This window comes from Haliaeetus albicilla, chromosome 2 (genome assembly GCF_947461875.1).
Source record: "Haliaeetus albicilla chromosome 2, bHalAlb1.1, whole genome shotgun sequence".
Lineage (NCBI taxonomy): Eukaryota > Metazoa > Chordata > Aves > Accipitriformes > Accipitridae > Haliaeetus > Haliaeetus albicilla.
Window position 1 is genome coordinate 13,109,498 of NC_091484.1, and position 15,955 is coordinate 13,125,452.

At 43.3% G+C, this 15,955-nt stretch overlaps 1 long non-coding RNA gene across 1 annotated transcript in view; it reads right to left on the reverse strand.

Annotated features, from left to right (window-relative positions):
- The window catches only part of LOC138688159 (uncharacterized), a 36,543-nt gene that overhangs the window by 20,076 nt on the left and 512 nt on the right, over window positions 1–15,955 (reverse strand). The gene's annotated exons all lie outside the window — the stretch shown is intronic.

The window sequence follows — 15,955 nt, forward strand, 5'->3', positions numbered from 1 at the left end:
ACACTCCTATCTATGTTTCAGTGAGAGGTATAATTAGGGCATGTGGGTAAGCATACCCAAATTAATTTTAAATAACTGCCAATTTAGCACAGCACTATAAACAATTCATTGCTTCTTTCCTGTTTCCCATCTCAGAGCCCCCCAGATGCAAGGGCTGAGCTGGATCTGCCCCAGTGCAAGATGAGTGCTCCACACATCTCCTTCCCATTTCTAGCCCTCTTTATGCTGCGTAATATTCCCTTTACCAACACAAAGTGAAACACGTGAAGTTCTGGATCTCTCTCTCCATTTAAAAAGTTACATATTGCAAGTGTCAAGACCTCCATTTCTAATGGCTTTTTTTTTTTTAAAGGAGAGCGTAACAATCATTTTTAGATTGAAAAGGGAAAGAGCACTGAAGTACAGAGTTAGAAAATCTCAGCCGATTCAGTCAATTAATTGGCAATCTGAAATCCTATAAAATAAGTAAAAAAATACGTAAAGCAGGTTTATCCTTATGCACATTAGTGCAAGGGGGGAGGGCACTGTGTTACTCTTAAAGTGAATCAATATTTTGACAAAGCTGATATTTACGCTCACACATTTCAAACCCTTTGATGCCCACGTGGGACTTGGCCTCACAAACATGGGTTGCCAAATGCATATTCATTAACCTCACAATTGGCTAATCCAATAAAAGAAAGCAAGAAAGAGAAAGAAAGAAAGAAAGAAAAAAATCAATGCCCTAGTAGCATGCTTATGGAGTAATTTATTTTAAACATGATCCAAGCGGCTCATTCCAGACGTGCTACTAAAAGCTTAAAAAACACTGGCATTGCTTACCCCCAAGTCAAATCCTGCACAAAGAAAGGGCCTTCAGCCCAAGCCAAATGGAAAAAGGGAATTAGAAGGATGTTACTCATTCATTACTGCCACTTTAATCACTTAGAGGTCCAATTAAGTATAAATCATTAGTACTAAGTTACTTTATCCAAGACTCTTTATAACACACATGACTGGATTTGGAGGGCTCTCAGTGGCTAGATGTAGCGTGAGCTGAAAAAGGCAGTCAGATGTTGGGTTTCCCCCCTCCCTTTCCCCTTCCCCCTTGCTATGAAATTGATAAATGAAGGCTGCATTCTAGGTGCAGCAGTAATTTCTGTAGTGCAGTCAAGTGCTAGGTCCCTTGTCTCCTCCGAGCAATGAGGCCACCGTCCCCTTTAATGCCTCAGCCTTCCCCTGGGCTGCCAAAAGGCCGTACCAGGACCAGGCGCAGTTTCATTTCCATGCACAAATCCCCAGCGCAGGAACCCTTTATTCATTAACAGATCCGTCCTTTCCCAAGGAAGGAGGCGGAGGGAATAGAAAAGCCAGGAAAGAAAGTGGCTTTCATCCCTTTCCCAGTCCCTGACCATTGTTACTGCCCGAATCTCTCCCAAAGAGCAAAGTGGCTTCGGGGGCATGTTAAAGACATGATGCAATAGCATCCTTTAGGATGCCTTCCTCTTCCCTTCCTTTCCCCCCGCTTCTTTCCAGGGATAAAATTTCCCCAGCGGCCTAGATCACTGTCTGGGAAGCATATTTCCTTCTAATCGGTTTTACAGCTCTTTTAAAGTAATATGTCAGATCATTTTCTCCATATACATAGTTAATGAAAGTAACCCTACAAATTCATTTTAAATAGATGGAAGTTGTTATAACCCTGATCTGGAATTTATTACATTCATTACAATCTTGCTGAAGTAGGTAATGTAATGGACTATTACTTTTATTATCTTTTTAATCCCTCAAAATTATTAGGAACTGACTAATATTTGGCATCACCCTGTTAATGTTTAAACAGAAATTGATATCTTCATTCATCTAATAAATGATGGGGTCTTTTTTCTGCAGAAGAACTAAAGCTGGTGACTTTTTTTTTTAACCTGAACTAGGCCAAAAGATTTCTAAGTAAAATCATAAACTGACAATATAATAATTTAATTAAATCAGCTCTTTTATCAGGTTATGAGAACACTTTCCAGAATTATTTTCATGGCTCCTGACTGCCTGAGAGTGAGGGATGGATTAAGATTTTACTTCAGCGGTCAGCCCTTTAATCCAGCTTTTTGCCTCCTGACCAACACAAGCAAAGTATTTCACAAAAACCCTCCCAGTCATGACAAACTTTCTTAACCACTCAAGAGCAATATTTTTCAAAGTTATCCTCAGATGCTTTAAATTGGCCTCCCAAAACCATCACTTTCTTGTACATGTTCTTTAACATGGTGTTTAGTCACACCTCTTTGATATCCAACGGGATGTAATTAGTCCCACCTTAATTCACGACACACGCTGCCAAAAATACAACAAGCACTTCCTTCTCATCTCCCTTGCTTGCTGGTAGCAGTGCTTGCAAGTTCACGGAGCAAATTTGGTTTTGGACTGAAGTAAGAGGCCATGCATTGCATCATCCATTTTGTGGGTTAAAGAGTCTTCTGGGGGTTGTTTCAGGGAGGCAGATGTGAATACGAGCACAGGGTAGAAACTGTCTGAGGTCCATGCATCCTCACACGTGCATGCACACGTGTGCAATGCTACATTTGGGCTGTGCAAGCCAAAAAGTCCTGTCCAGAAAGACTGGGGTGCAGCCCGGCATCATGCACGAGGTCCCAGCGGGCCCTGAACTTTCCACCAGCAGCGATATGGACTGCATTAAAGTCCTCATCTGCCAAATCAGTTGACATCTTGCCAGACTTGTGTATACGCCAATGTCCCTGGGAGAAAGCTTCCTGCTATTGAAGTGGTTATTAGTGTTCAGCTGCAGACGCAATGCTGAAAGGGCAACAGCAGGGTTTTGCTATTTTCTACAAGTCCCTGTAGACCAGGACCAATGTCATTGATAATGAGTGGCAGTTGTGCCACCAACTCTGGCAGAAATAGAGTTAAGCCCTATTTGAATGGCCTTCTTGGTTTTCCACACAAAATCTATCACCTGGACTTCACCTCTGGCTAGAGCCCTGTGCTATCCCAACAGGCACATGGGACACACTTTCCAAAACCATCTAAATGACACAGTCCCATTTTTGGAAGTTATTTAGATAGAGACGGTAACGGTTTCTAAAGGGATTTGCGAAAGCACCTCAATTTTGTTTTACATTGGTGATGATGAAGGTGCTTTTGAACCTTACATAAAATACCTATTTGTACTTTTGCATAGCTTTAGACATCTTTAAAAAGAGGAATCGAAGTCACTTCTAAAATTGCACTAACAAATCTGGCCCTTTGGCACTTCCCGAAATGTTACCCAGCATGCAACCTTTGAAACCATCCAAGCTATGTTTTAATGCTTTTAATCTGTACCTCACCTTACAAGTGCTATTAATATTCATTATAGATTAAGGCCAAAATGAAGATAACAAAGAGTTCTTTACAGTTTCTTTTGAGTTAAAACTGGGTTTTGCAGCACAGTGCAAATGAAAGACAAGAAAAGTTTCTTTGGACAGTAGCCCTAAAAACCAGTTACTGAGGTATATATATATTTATATATATTAAAAAGACCTTTTTATTAGTATATAGGTGAAAAAATGCACAGAGTTGGTAGCATGATAAAAGAACTACAAAGGGGACTCACAGCATGGTTTATTTTTAATTGAGATGAAAAATGAAAAATATAAAAATTTAGAAGCAACCTTGAAAGCGAAACATTTTCTGCAAATTGACCGGGTGAAATGAATATTAGATAATATGTATTCACAGAAGTAAAGATCCCCGAGACAAAACATGAAAGATAAGTGCCAGATTTCAGTGAAAATAATGAGAATGTTAACAGGAAGAACCTGCTTGGGCTGCGTTTACGGGATCTTTGGAAATCATGCAGAAATAACCAACCTGCAAACTTTTACCTGCAATATTCATATCTTCAAATATCACCATGTCCCCAGTACTCTGAGAGTAGTTGGGGTTATAGATGCAGCTGGGCTCTTTCTACTGGTTATGATGGCCTTATGCCAATTTATACCAGCTAAGGATCTGTTACGAACATAATCATGGTTTGTCCTCAAATGTTCTCTCAAAGATCAATTACCATTTTAATCTTGTAAGACTGAACCTGCTGTAGGTACCTGACCAGAATAATCACTGAACCATACTGGTGCTGTTAGCCACAACCTGCCCTCAGCTCATGGACCAGACGTCCACAAAAGGATGTGGCAGAAAGATGCTATTTACTGGGACTTCTGTACTCCTAACTTCATTTTTAAAATAAATTCCCTTTCTGTCTCCCTCCTGATTGTAAAAAATAAGCAAATAAAGAGATTTGGTGGCTGGTTTGCAGAAAATCAAGTCTTTCAGCTGCACATTAGAACCAATGCTTTCTTGTCTTGCATTAATGCTGTCCATGCTTTATGATCTGCCACTGAGACACAGTAAAAGGAGCAGAGGAAAAGAATCCCTTTTTTTTGTATTCCAAATACTGCTTTAATAAGACTGAAAGTCTCTCTGTTTCTCTCCTTATAGCCCTACAGCAAATAAATGGAGGTGTCAGCCCAACACCCTTGTAGGTTTAAACTGAATGGAAGTGTCCTTTTGAAAAGCTTGTTCTGTCTGACAGTCCTGAATGTGCTCCTATTGCAGTTCCTTTGAACACCCATCTTTTCTGTGTTGGTGCTCTGCTGACATGGCTTTTCGTTGAGTTAAAGATTAACAGAATGCTACAGAATGACAGGACTTTGTGATAACTTAATTGCACGAAACATAGTTGTTCCTATGCAAATCAGAGTATAATTGGACACTGAGAAATTACTCTCCCTATATAAAGATGGTAAAGTAGATTTTGGACACACATGGGGAATAATAATCTATTACCTTTTATTATACTTGAAAAACATAGTTCATAGTTTTTATGATGAGTGTTAGACATGCATTTAATGCCATGAAAGTATTTGATTATGTACATTAAATATAAAGCCTGAAAGCTCTAAAGTCTCCTTCGTTTTAAGTGTATTTTAACTCCTGACATTGGAATTAACATAACAATGTGGGAGCTCTGCAATACATTCATAAATTGTGAACCGTAAGGGACATACCTTTCAAAGGTCCCAGGACATTTACCAGCCAGAGAGAACCCTGCAGAAGCTCTTAAATGAGAAAACACTAAAGAAGCTCCCTGAAACTGTTTCTTTGTTACAATTAGGTTTGGGTAAGGGTAAGTACGGGATTATAGCATCATCTAATCAAATATCATAAACTAGATAGAAAAATGATATCATAATCACAAAAGGGGAGCATTCCAGGGCAATTGCTGCAACCTAGAGTAAAGGTCTGTGTGCTAAAGAGCAAATGAAAAAGCAAGGTTAAAAACGAAAGTGATGTGTCACGACCATAGAATCCATGATACTGTTTACCGAACTATTTAAGACTTTACCTTTAACAATAGCAAGGGATCGTAAACCAAAGTATGTGAGCTAAGCCCTGTCTCGTGTCGAAAGAGCGCAATTACAGCACATCACATCCTTCTCCCCCAGTGTTTCGCTGCAGAGGCTCAACACTTTAGGAATGCTAAAGCACAACGGAATGGAAATGGTATTGGAACAGAAAGAGCCTCCCGAAATGAACTGTACGCAGCCCGTTGTGTTGGCATGATTGATACTGGAGCATGTAGGTGTAATGAAACTGATGCTGTCTCTTCTGCACCTGTGATTTATTGAGTACAAATTTAAGATGAGAAAAGGCCCCATACCAGGAGCTGCATCTTCCCCCTCAAAGAGGGTACGGTCATCCATCACCAGCCATTGCAAAAGGCCCAATAGTGAGCGGCTCATCAGATGAGCCAATAGTCTCTTTGTTGGGATTCCTAACAAGTGTTGGATCAGCAAAAGTCTATTTAGGCTGGTGGACCTTTCAGGACCAATTTGTAGTGGGTCACTGATTCTGCTAGTGTATTATCTTCTTTACTACTAGTACCAGTTGGGCAAGCAGCAAAGATTAATGATTTTAGCTGCTGACTGTTTGTGGCAATCTACTGCTTCTGGACCAAAGATTAAGATTTTTTTGTGCTTTACTAGAAAGGACACACCTTTTATCCGGGACCCGTTTTTATTTGCTGAGTTCTGTACAAATAATAATAAAAAAAAATAATGGGCACCTCAGCTGCCTTTTTAATGGCAATAAAAAGGATTTTTGCTGGTGCATAGCACAACAGAAGAGAGTTTTGCAAGGGAATAATAAAACTCAAAGCTGAGAGTATCATTCTCACTGGGCTAGAGAATATGGCACAGCACAGCTCTTTTTCCCATCCCTCAATACACAGTGCTGGGGAAATGCAAAGATCTCTCTCCTCCTCTTTAAAGGAAAAGGAAGGAGGGAAATGGGGCTCTCTACAGCAAGAGCTCATTTTCCAGGTTGATCTTTCATTATTTTTCATTATTTAGCAGAAATCCCCATTATAATGGACTTAGCTATGGTGCAAAATAACTCAAGACCCATCCCAGCAGCCTGAATCTGTGCTGGGTCCACTTGGCTTCTGGAGAGCTCCCGGGATGCCACGTGGCTTTGGTTACTTTGGGAGCCAGCTTCTCCGTAAGAGAATTCAGAAATGACAATGCTGTGACTGTATCATCGGGGCAGAACAACATGGGAACACTGACAATTCCAAGAAAGCAAACAAGGGAGGGGAGAGATTTTGGTTAAACATGTCTTTTCAGAGATATTAGCTGTCTCTCATTAGCCTTGCTAGCAAACTCTGAGATCTATTCCCAGGCTCAAGGGGGTGGTATAGCAGGACACTGAGCACTTCTAGAGAAAATGCCACTGACTCTTTATAAAAACATGAGACCTTGTACTGCTCAGCTCCTTGGGCCAAGAAGAAAGGGACAAACTGCTGCTAAAGAATTTGGAAGTGGAAATACAATGACAACGAAGTGATTCTGTTGTTGGAAAGAAGGGGCAAAAACAGGATAAAAGAACCCCAAACGGCAGCCCTGGTCCAAGTTTTCATTATGGGTATTATTTGCCTGTACCAGTGTGATGTGGTAGAAACTTCCCAGCAGCTGAGAAGAAGGTTGCAGCTCTGTCATAGGCAAAGGTCAGGCCAGCAGAAAGATACAAGCATCCAGCAGTGAGAAATCGGTACAGAAACTAGCACAATTCCTGCAAAGGACTTGGCAGGAATTAATCTTTGCAAAGGGCTTCAACTGTAGATGAGCCAGGGCTTGTGGGTGAGCTCAGGGAAGTCCTGTGCGCTCCTGCAGCTTTCTCAGCCCCTGTGAAGTTAAAGACATTGCACAGCAGTGTTTCCAAAGGAAAGCCCAGGATTTTCCCTCAATTGAAAAATAGGACAAAGCATGCGAGTGTGTGAAAAATGCACTCATCAAGGGTCTAATTTTTAAAGGGAAGAATTCTATAAATGACCTAATAAAAAAGTGATCTAATTGTTTCCACAACTGCTTCCGAAATTACCAGGGCCTTTTCTCCTCGCTTGTCATTGTTCATGGAGTCATAAATCACAACCCGGGAGATCACTCAGCTCTTGACAATTTGCAACCGTACTACCAGGTCTCATATTCAGCCGGGCCGTGATCACTGACAAGCTGTTACTTAAGCAGTTGACAGGTTCAAAATAGCACAAACTACAAGGATACCATCAAGTAAAGAGCTTTTAATTCATTTTTTTTCACATGCTTATCTTCTACTCTTGTTGTGAGCACTGTCAGAAAACATGGGTACTCCACCGTAGGTGTTGCAAAATCACATTGTGAAATCTAACATGAATATGAATTTTCCTCTGTCCTATTTCTTGAAATATTGATGCAATTTCATAAGACAGGTAAAGGTCTCTCATTCTGAAGGACATTTATTCAAAAAAGTCTTCCGTGTGTTACACGGAGGATATTTTCTTACTTCAATTGCTGAAATAGGCTTTCATTAAAAATGAAAAGCACGGGAAGCTGAAATTTTAGGAAAACAATTGACCTTCCAGAAAAACAAACAGAATCATATTGCATCTCACACCTTCTTATTTTTTGGTAGCTGTCTCTCCGGATTCGTCCTTGGCAGCATTTGGGTGCTGGCAGCCTGCATGGTTCCCTGGGAGCGAGGTGCTGGAGCCAGGGCTCCTCTGGTTGCAAACCGAAGGGAAAGCCACCAGTCTCGTTTAGCTGCCTGAGCAGTGCGGTGGCATAGCAAAGCAAACAGCGTTACTGACAACAAAGACAGGGTGATGACATATATATTTTAAATCCCAGCTAGCCAAACAACAGTAGGTGTTTCTCAAATTTGATCCTCCGGTTGACAAACACCCTTCTGTCTTTTGTTCCCCCAACAAAATTGAGCTTGCCCATTTTGCAGCTATATTTCATTCCCTGGTCAGCCTTGCAGATGTGTTTTGACATTGCTCGGTGAACCTGGGCCATATTTTAGACACAAAGCTATGGAAACTGGGGTGCATCTGGCACTGTGAAACACCACACTGGGATCCCTCTTCTTCCCTCATACCAATGGCAGCAAATGTCCTTCCTAAACCACTTCACAATTAATCCAACAATTTATAAATTTCAGACTCATTCCTCTAAGCACTTTTTTGGATTTGATGCCATTAAACAAAAAAATTGATACTAGGTATTAAGCTGAACTCATAATGTCTGGCAAAACCCCTTGTCAGTCCTTTTTTTTGGGATGGTCATCCCATGTGCTGCAGCTTCTTTCTTTAAGAAAACTCTCCCATACCCAGGGAAAGTAATAAAACCAGTTTTTTCAATGAATCATCAGAAGGTGACCTAACCTTTGCTCAGAAGAAGCAAGCACCTGACAGAAAGTTGGGGCCAGGGAATCAACTTTCCTGACCCATGCAAGGGATACCAAGAAAGGAATTTAATAACTGAGCATTGGCAAGGGGAGAGCCAGTGCTGTGGTGAACTTCAAAAGCAGCTGTATTGGAAACAAAATGAGGCATTACCTGTGGCAGGAGTAAAAGTTGTACAAATTACATCACAGTGGGAAGAGTGGTGAAAAAGAAAAAAAAAAAGAGCTTGTAGTAATCTCATGTGTGTGTTATGTTTTTGGGTTTCTTTGGGGTTTTTTATCCTCTAAACACTGCCACCCTGGGAGAACGCAGCCCTTTTAGGTGTCCTTTATTTGATTTTGGCCTGGTTTCATGTGCAGAGGGCACTGGTGGGCAGCATGCTAGGTAGGGGTCAAGCACTGAGCTTGAAATTTTCCTAAACATTGGCTGGAGAGCACAGCCAAGGCAACTCCTCACGGCCAGGAAGGGGGAGAATATGCTTATGGGAGAGCTACATGCTGCAGGGCACTTCCCTGTGCCCTCCCAGCTAAGGTACAGGAGATCAAAATGTTACTTGCACTTGCAGGGAAACCTGTTCAAAGTCAAGTCCTCCTGCTTAGTGCAGGTTTTGCAAAAAAATGCCCCAAATGCAGAGATGCTTTGCAGACAGGGCAGAACGGTAACAACTGGAGACTCTTCTTCCTTTTCACTCTAAGTAGAGCGTTATTGCCTCCAAGTTCAGATTTGGATACGTTTTTTTCCCCTACTGAATTCAAAGGCAAAGTGCACAGCTGGCCTAGGCTCCAGTCTTCTGTATACAAAATCGACTTGCCTTAAAGGAGGATCAGATCTCTGCTGATGATGCTCAATAGCTAGAGCAAAACAAAAGGGCAGCTGGTCAGAAATTGCTTGGTGAAACACCACTAGACACCAAGCAAAGCCAAGCAGCAGAGCGCTCTGGTGTCTTTGCATGGAGACTTGGTGGAGCACTTAGGGCAACATGTCATGAAGCACTGCGTCATTGTTATACCTAAATAGAGAGGGAGCCCCTGTGTAAGGGGAGTCCAGGACAAAGACTGAATGCACACAAAAGCATCAGCTCCAAAGAGCTGCTTTCAGAATTGCCTTCCTGCAAAGGAATTAAATACTGCAGGACAACTAGCAGTCCTGCATATTCACGTTCATTTAGATATTTATGTGATTGTACAGTAATATCCAAGCTCTCCCACTGGAGATTTTTAGCCAGTTAAGGAGGCACAAAAAGGGCAAGTGACATGACCAAGGCCACAGAGGAAATTAGTGGCAGAGCAAAAAAAAAAAACTGATTCTTCTTCCCCACACCCCCAATTCCATTAGTTGCTCAAACTTCTGGAGGACTGTGCTTATAGAAACCAGCAGGAGTTTCAGTGGTTTAAAGGTCAGGCCCAAGCACAGCAAAACCCTGGGGCAAAAATGTGTTTCTCCTCTCCCTTCCCTCCAGCAACTGTATATTCCAACACTCTCAGTGGAGGAGGTTAGTCCTTCACTGGAGTCCCTTGAATAAAAAGAAGCTTCTGGGAGCACACTGAGCAAATGGGTTATTTTGAAAGGACAAGTTAGCTCTATAATTTGCCTTCACAATGTGTTCTGCACTCTAATTACAAATGCAAACACAGTAATTGAGAACAGCATCATAAAACTCTTAAGGAAGCCATAAGTGATATAATACATGGACATGTTTACCATTTGGTGCAGCAGGATGCCTCTGTGATGTTTTCCCCATGTTTAAACAGGGTGGAGATTTGCTTTTCTTTCAGAAAGTTAATTCCATGACAGCAGTTCTCCCCTCAGCCTCTCTGCTCCTGAGCTTGAGTCAATTAAAATACAGCTTTTGGAAAACATTTCCTCTTTTCTCAAGTCAGAAAAAAACCTTTTTCTTTCAAAAGATAAAAAATGGTTAATTAAAGCTATTCTAAAGGGAAGAAAAACAGAAAGGTCTTAGTGTGTTCTCCACCTGTGATGTCCCACTCTTGCCTGCAACAGCAAATAACTCAGCAGGGTGAAATGTAGAAAGGACTGGGGGGGCTGTACTGCTGCTCCCCCATCTAAACTGTCCTTGGGGAGACTTCAGCCCTTCCAGTGGTTTACAGGAGAGAGGCACTCCAGACAGCTTTCCTCCAGGTACCCACTGCCTGAATAATGGAGGCAAGCGGTGCCTCTTGATGCTCTCCACCCATTGAATGAACTCTGCCCTGTGCTGGGGTGTGGAGAAGACTTCAAAGCTCCAGTTTTTCCCAATAGAAGAAGGGTGAGTAGTTTAGGCCGATGAATGGTAAATGAAGTCAGGCAAGCTGCTGGCAGACTGGCTGAGAGTTTTTCTGCATGGATGGACAGCAGGAAGGTCTGCAGCATCCTGCACATGGTGCAGTCCCACATTCCTGTCTTCACCCACTTTGTCCCTTTTTGCCCTTCTATCCCTCCTCCTCTGTCATCTCTCGGGTCACCCTCCCCATGTGCAACCAGGGTCCTGCTCCAACAAAGACTTCAAATCAAGGCGAAGTCTAGGGGCCTCCAAAGTCTTCCCAGACACAACACAGAGAACAGAAGAAAAGTGGAAAAATAAATGTAATATCAGCCTTGTCCCCTGGAAAGGACCTTTGGGATGCTGGGCGGTAGGGAGGAGCAGACAGGAGGGATGCTCGGCACTTCAGGGAGTACAGCAGGAGGAACGGTGGGACCGACCCATTTGCAGAGGAGCCAGGTAGTGGCACGGACAAATAAACCGGGAGAGGATTAGGGCTGAGTGTGCACCGATAGGGTCCTACAAGCTCACCTAAGCTTAACAGCTGCTAAATAACATGACAAATCATGTGATTCAAACCAGAACAGTTCAACCTCCCTTTCGAGATCAATGAAGACGTGTGTCCTATCTGCAGCTCGCTCTGGCTCACACGCGCGCACACCCCGTCTCTTTAGATTTGCTGAAAGCTGCTATGGCCTGATTTTCAGAGGTGCTGAGTGCCTGCAACTCATCATGACAGGCTATACATCAAATCCATCACCTCTTGGGAAACTTGATTACCCTAGTGGAAACCCTCATTTCAAGCGTTTAACTGGTTCCTACTGGTTTCAGCCGGCCAGCTAGGTTTTGGAATGGATCACTTGGTTTGGGCTGTGCTAATCCTTCAGGAGAAATAAATCCAAGTCCATGAAGACCAGTGTAGGAATCTACTGAAATGTCTAGAAAGGTATCACTTAAAAGGAAAAAAAAAAATCTATTTTTAAAACATTGAACCAATAAAAATAACTCACACTTGGCTGGTTAGAGCTGTTCATCAGGTGACTTGCTGCTGAACAGATGTCTCCAGCTGGGAATTCTTGGATGAAATTCTCTAGCTTCTCCTTTTTTTATAAACCAGTTATTAAAGATGTACATTAGAGGTTTGAAACGTGTTAATTCAAGCCAGAAAAACAAAACAAAACAGAAACCACACATACATTGCCAAAAGAGAGGTTGCTGAGGTGTAATCACAGCTTTAAGGGGTGAAGCTCTTTATCTGGATGTTTGAAGGATGAAAACACAGTTATTAAAAAAACTGCAAATACAGAGTTAAGGCTGAACATAAACAAGGCACTCTCACTGAATGCATGGAGAGTCTTAGAGAAGCCCATCCAGGAGACTCTAATCTGTTTTTTCATAATGCTCAGAAAATGTACAAAGTGGTAGTTAATTGGTATATGGAGATTAGTTCACCACAATTAGAGAATTTTTTCCCCCTAAATTTTCAGCCACAGTGGGTATTTATATTTATATATATATTTATATATATATATATTTATTTTAAAAACCTAATTAATACCTGTATTACTGTTTAGCCAAAGACTGGCTAGAAGAGGGATAACTGAATCTGATGTAGCATGGGTATATACTGGTTGCTTCAGAAGCTGTTTCTTTTCTACCTTAGAGGGTATATGCTGGAAATTTTGGTGTGCATTTTGTCACCACTAACATATGAGGAATTGATCCCAGCAGAGAAAAACAAGCAGAAATGATCTCCCTTGGTATAGCAAATCCAACGTGTGCCATAGGATTGCCATTAAAATAGACACAGAAATGAAGCAACCTTCCCTGACCACCTTTCATTCTCACAGCAGCCTGCGCTCACCTCGCACCGTTCCTCTCCTCGCTGCATTTTTCTGCGAGCCCTCTCTGCAGCCAAGGAGATGCGATCACTATTTACGGGATCTCAGAATGACCCATACAGCAACTGGCCAATTTGGCTGGGGAACATTTAGCTTGGGAAACACTGGTTGAGAATTTGTAGCACCACTGTGCTGCCAGCTCTCCTGCACAAATTAATTTAACCATTCTGCAGAGAAGCTCTGGAAGCAAAGAAATAGTTACAGAGAAACTGCAGCTTGCCCTAGGAACAGCAATCAGCTTCGTGAACCCTCCCCATGTCCTGGCCGAGTTCATATTAGATCTGCTCCCCTCGGACCCTCCACGGGACCTTGTAGTGACCAGCGATGGGAAACATCTCCAGCTTTTCTAGGCCCTGGAGGTCTAGTGAGATTTGAGCTGGGAGGTGTTCACAACATGCAGCAATACACGGACACACATGCTAAAACACAGTTTTATTTCCCAAAGAAAATGGCAAGTTGCACTATAAGCCAATATTTTGTTTGGGCAAACGGAGCATAATTTACACTCCGAGACTGATTTTAAGAGAATCTGATCTGGGGCTATTCAAGGCTGTGGATCTGTTTATATGTAAAAGAAATGAAGATCGGGAGCCTTTTTCTTTCCCCTGACTGGGTAACAGCTGAATAAGTGTTCCCCAGGCTAATGAGAGCAAACAAAAGCATTTCCCCAGAATTATTCCCTTTCTTTGCCTCTCTTCTTTTTCCTTCTCATGTTTAGGACTTAAAAATGTTTGGGGAGGAAGGTGGAGGCTTGCAGAAGCCACCTTGTTTCCAGTTTGGCTCATCTTTTCCTCTCAGAAATGCAGAGAAGGACTTTAATTTCACTGAATAACAGCTTTCTACTAAATACTTCCTCACTTTTCTTCTACACCTGGATCTATATGGAGGGGCTAGCACAGAAATAGGTGAATAAGATTCACCTAAGAATCCTTAGGTGAATAGAGAGCTTCATTCCCAAAGGGCACAATAAACCTGATCCTTCCTTTTCTGATCAACAAGAGCACAGAAGCTGCAAATCTGACCAGTACATCAAAAAGGAGCTTGAAAAATACTTTGAGCAAAAAATGCTAACGGTGCATCCTTCTCCTGTAACTGCACTGATATTAAATCAGGAAACAGTACAGAACAACCACAAACACATATATACAGGGGCTGTCAAAACAGAAACAAAACAAAATCCCTAATGGGGATTAAAGGTGCAAAGAGCAAAAAGAAGAATATACAGTATAGGCTTTATGATTATATTTAAATCCTTATGCAGCAAACGCTGGAAAGGGAATTCCAAAAATTTTCTATATATAAGCAGGTTTTTTGATCCAGGACTTTGTGCAATGAAAAGGAATTACAAATCAGTCTGAATGAAAGGGTACGGGTGCCAGCGGGTGCCGGAGCATGCCTGTGGACACCTGGGCTGTAACAACAGCCCCCTGATCCTGCGAAGGGCCAAGGGACGTGCTCAGCTCTGCTGCGAGTGGCCTTTCTGGTGCCGCGGCCGTTGAACCTAGAGCGATGCTGGTCTTTCTGAAAAGAGGCTTGCATGGTTCTGGGTTTCCTCAAGTACAGCTGAGGCCAGATCTTCCTTCCCTCCTTCTTGACCATCTAAAGATCTGATCGTCAGGAAAGTCTCCCACTGAGTCCCTTGGAAAAACAGGCAGCAGACTGTGGCCAGAAAGGGATGCTGATCTTTTCTGGAAGATCTCCTGGCTGCTTCTGACTTTGTGACATTGGGCATAGGTCCAGGATACTTTCCCTGTCCCCCTGACATCTCCCTTTTCTATATCCCTTCCAAGGAAACTAAAAACCTTGGGAAGATGACTTTTCCCACCCAGACATCTGTGCAGTACCTCTGTATTCATAAGAGAAGCAGATAAGGAGAGAAATTTTTTCTAGTAAGATGTGGTCCAAGTTGAAAAACCTTTGAATGACATGAAATGCCATTGCAAGATACACCTGCAGTAATTATAGTTCTTCAGCTTCTACTGGCTACTTCAGTCCCAAAAGGCAACTTCTGATCACTCAGAAAGGTTTTGGTGCTGCTTATTAGCTAATGCTCCTAGAGGGGCTCAGATAATGAATTCAACATGCCATGGTTCAAGTGGGAAGCAGAACTCAGCCAAGCACAGGAGGAAAGCTGATCCTAGCAGGGCTCGAACAGGGGATTTTGTGCTTCCAGATCAGGTGTTTCTGCTAGAAACAATTCTTACCATGGTGGCAAGGGGAATAACAAGAGCATGTATTAGAGAGGGGGCTATGATGAGACTGCAGAGTTTGGAAATGATGAGAAAGAGACAAATTCTCTTGAAAATAAGTTTGGATCGGCTCATTCATGGTATGATGGGGCTGAGGCTGGAAGAAATAACTAGAAGGAGAATGTTTTGCTCTCTGCTTACCTCCCTGCCAAACACGCCCTCCTGGGACGTTATAGAAGAGGGTGAAATGTTCCCATTTCGTCTCGGACACCCCCTTCCCGTCCCCAGGGTGCAGCGAGACCCCGAGCAAACTGCAGAGGGTGCCACCGAAGAGTTGCACTTCTTTCTCTGAACAAAAAGGCAGGAGGAAAGGCACCGCAGCACACGCCCCCCCTCCCAGCCCTTTCAGCCCCCCTCCCCGGACCGCTCATCCGTGCAACCCTGTGCCCGGCGCTGCCGGCCCGGGCTAACCCCCAGCAGCGGGGGGCACTGGGGGGGCCACTGGCCCCTCAAAAAAAAAAAAAAAAAGAAAAAGAAAAAAAATCCCCGCTCCCCGGGTCCTGCATCCACTCAACCTCGCAGGGACGCGGAGCCTCGCCCGGGCATCACCCCCAACGTGCGCTGGTGCGGTGCCCCGCGACCCGCTCCGAGCTCTCAGCCCCCCCCCGGGATTTCCAACCCCCCCTTCCCTCCCAGAGCCGTCGCGCTCCCCCCAGCTCCCCCCGGTCCGCAGCCGCCCCCTCCAAAGCGGCGCTGCCGGCAGCCGCGTTCAGCGCTGGTTGGGGAGGGGGACGGCGGAGGGGGGGTCGGGGACGGGCCCCGCTCCGGGGGGAGCCGCGACGGGCAG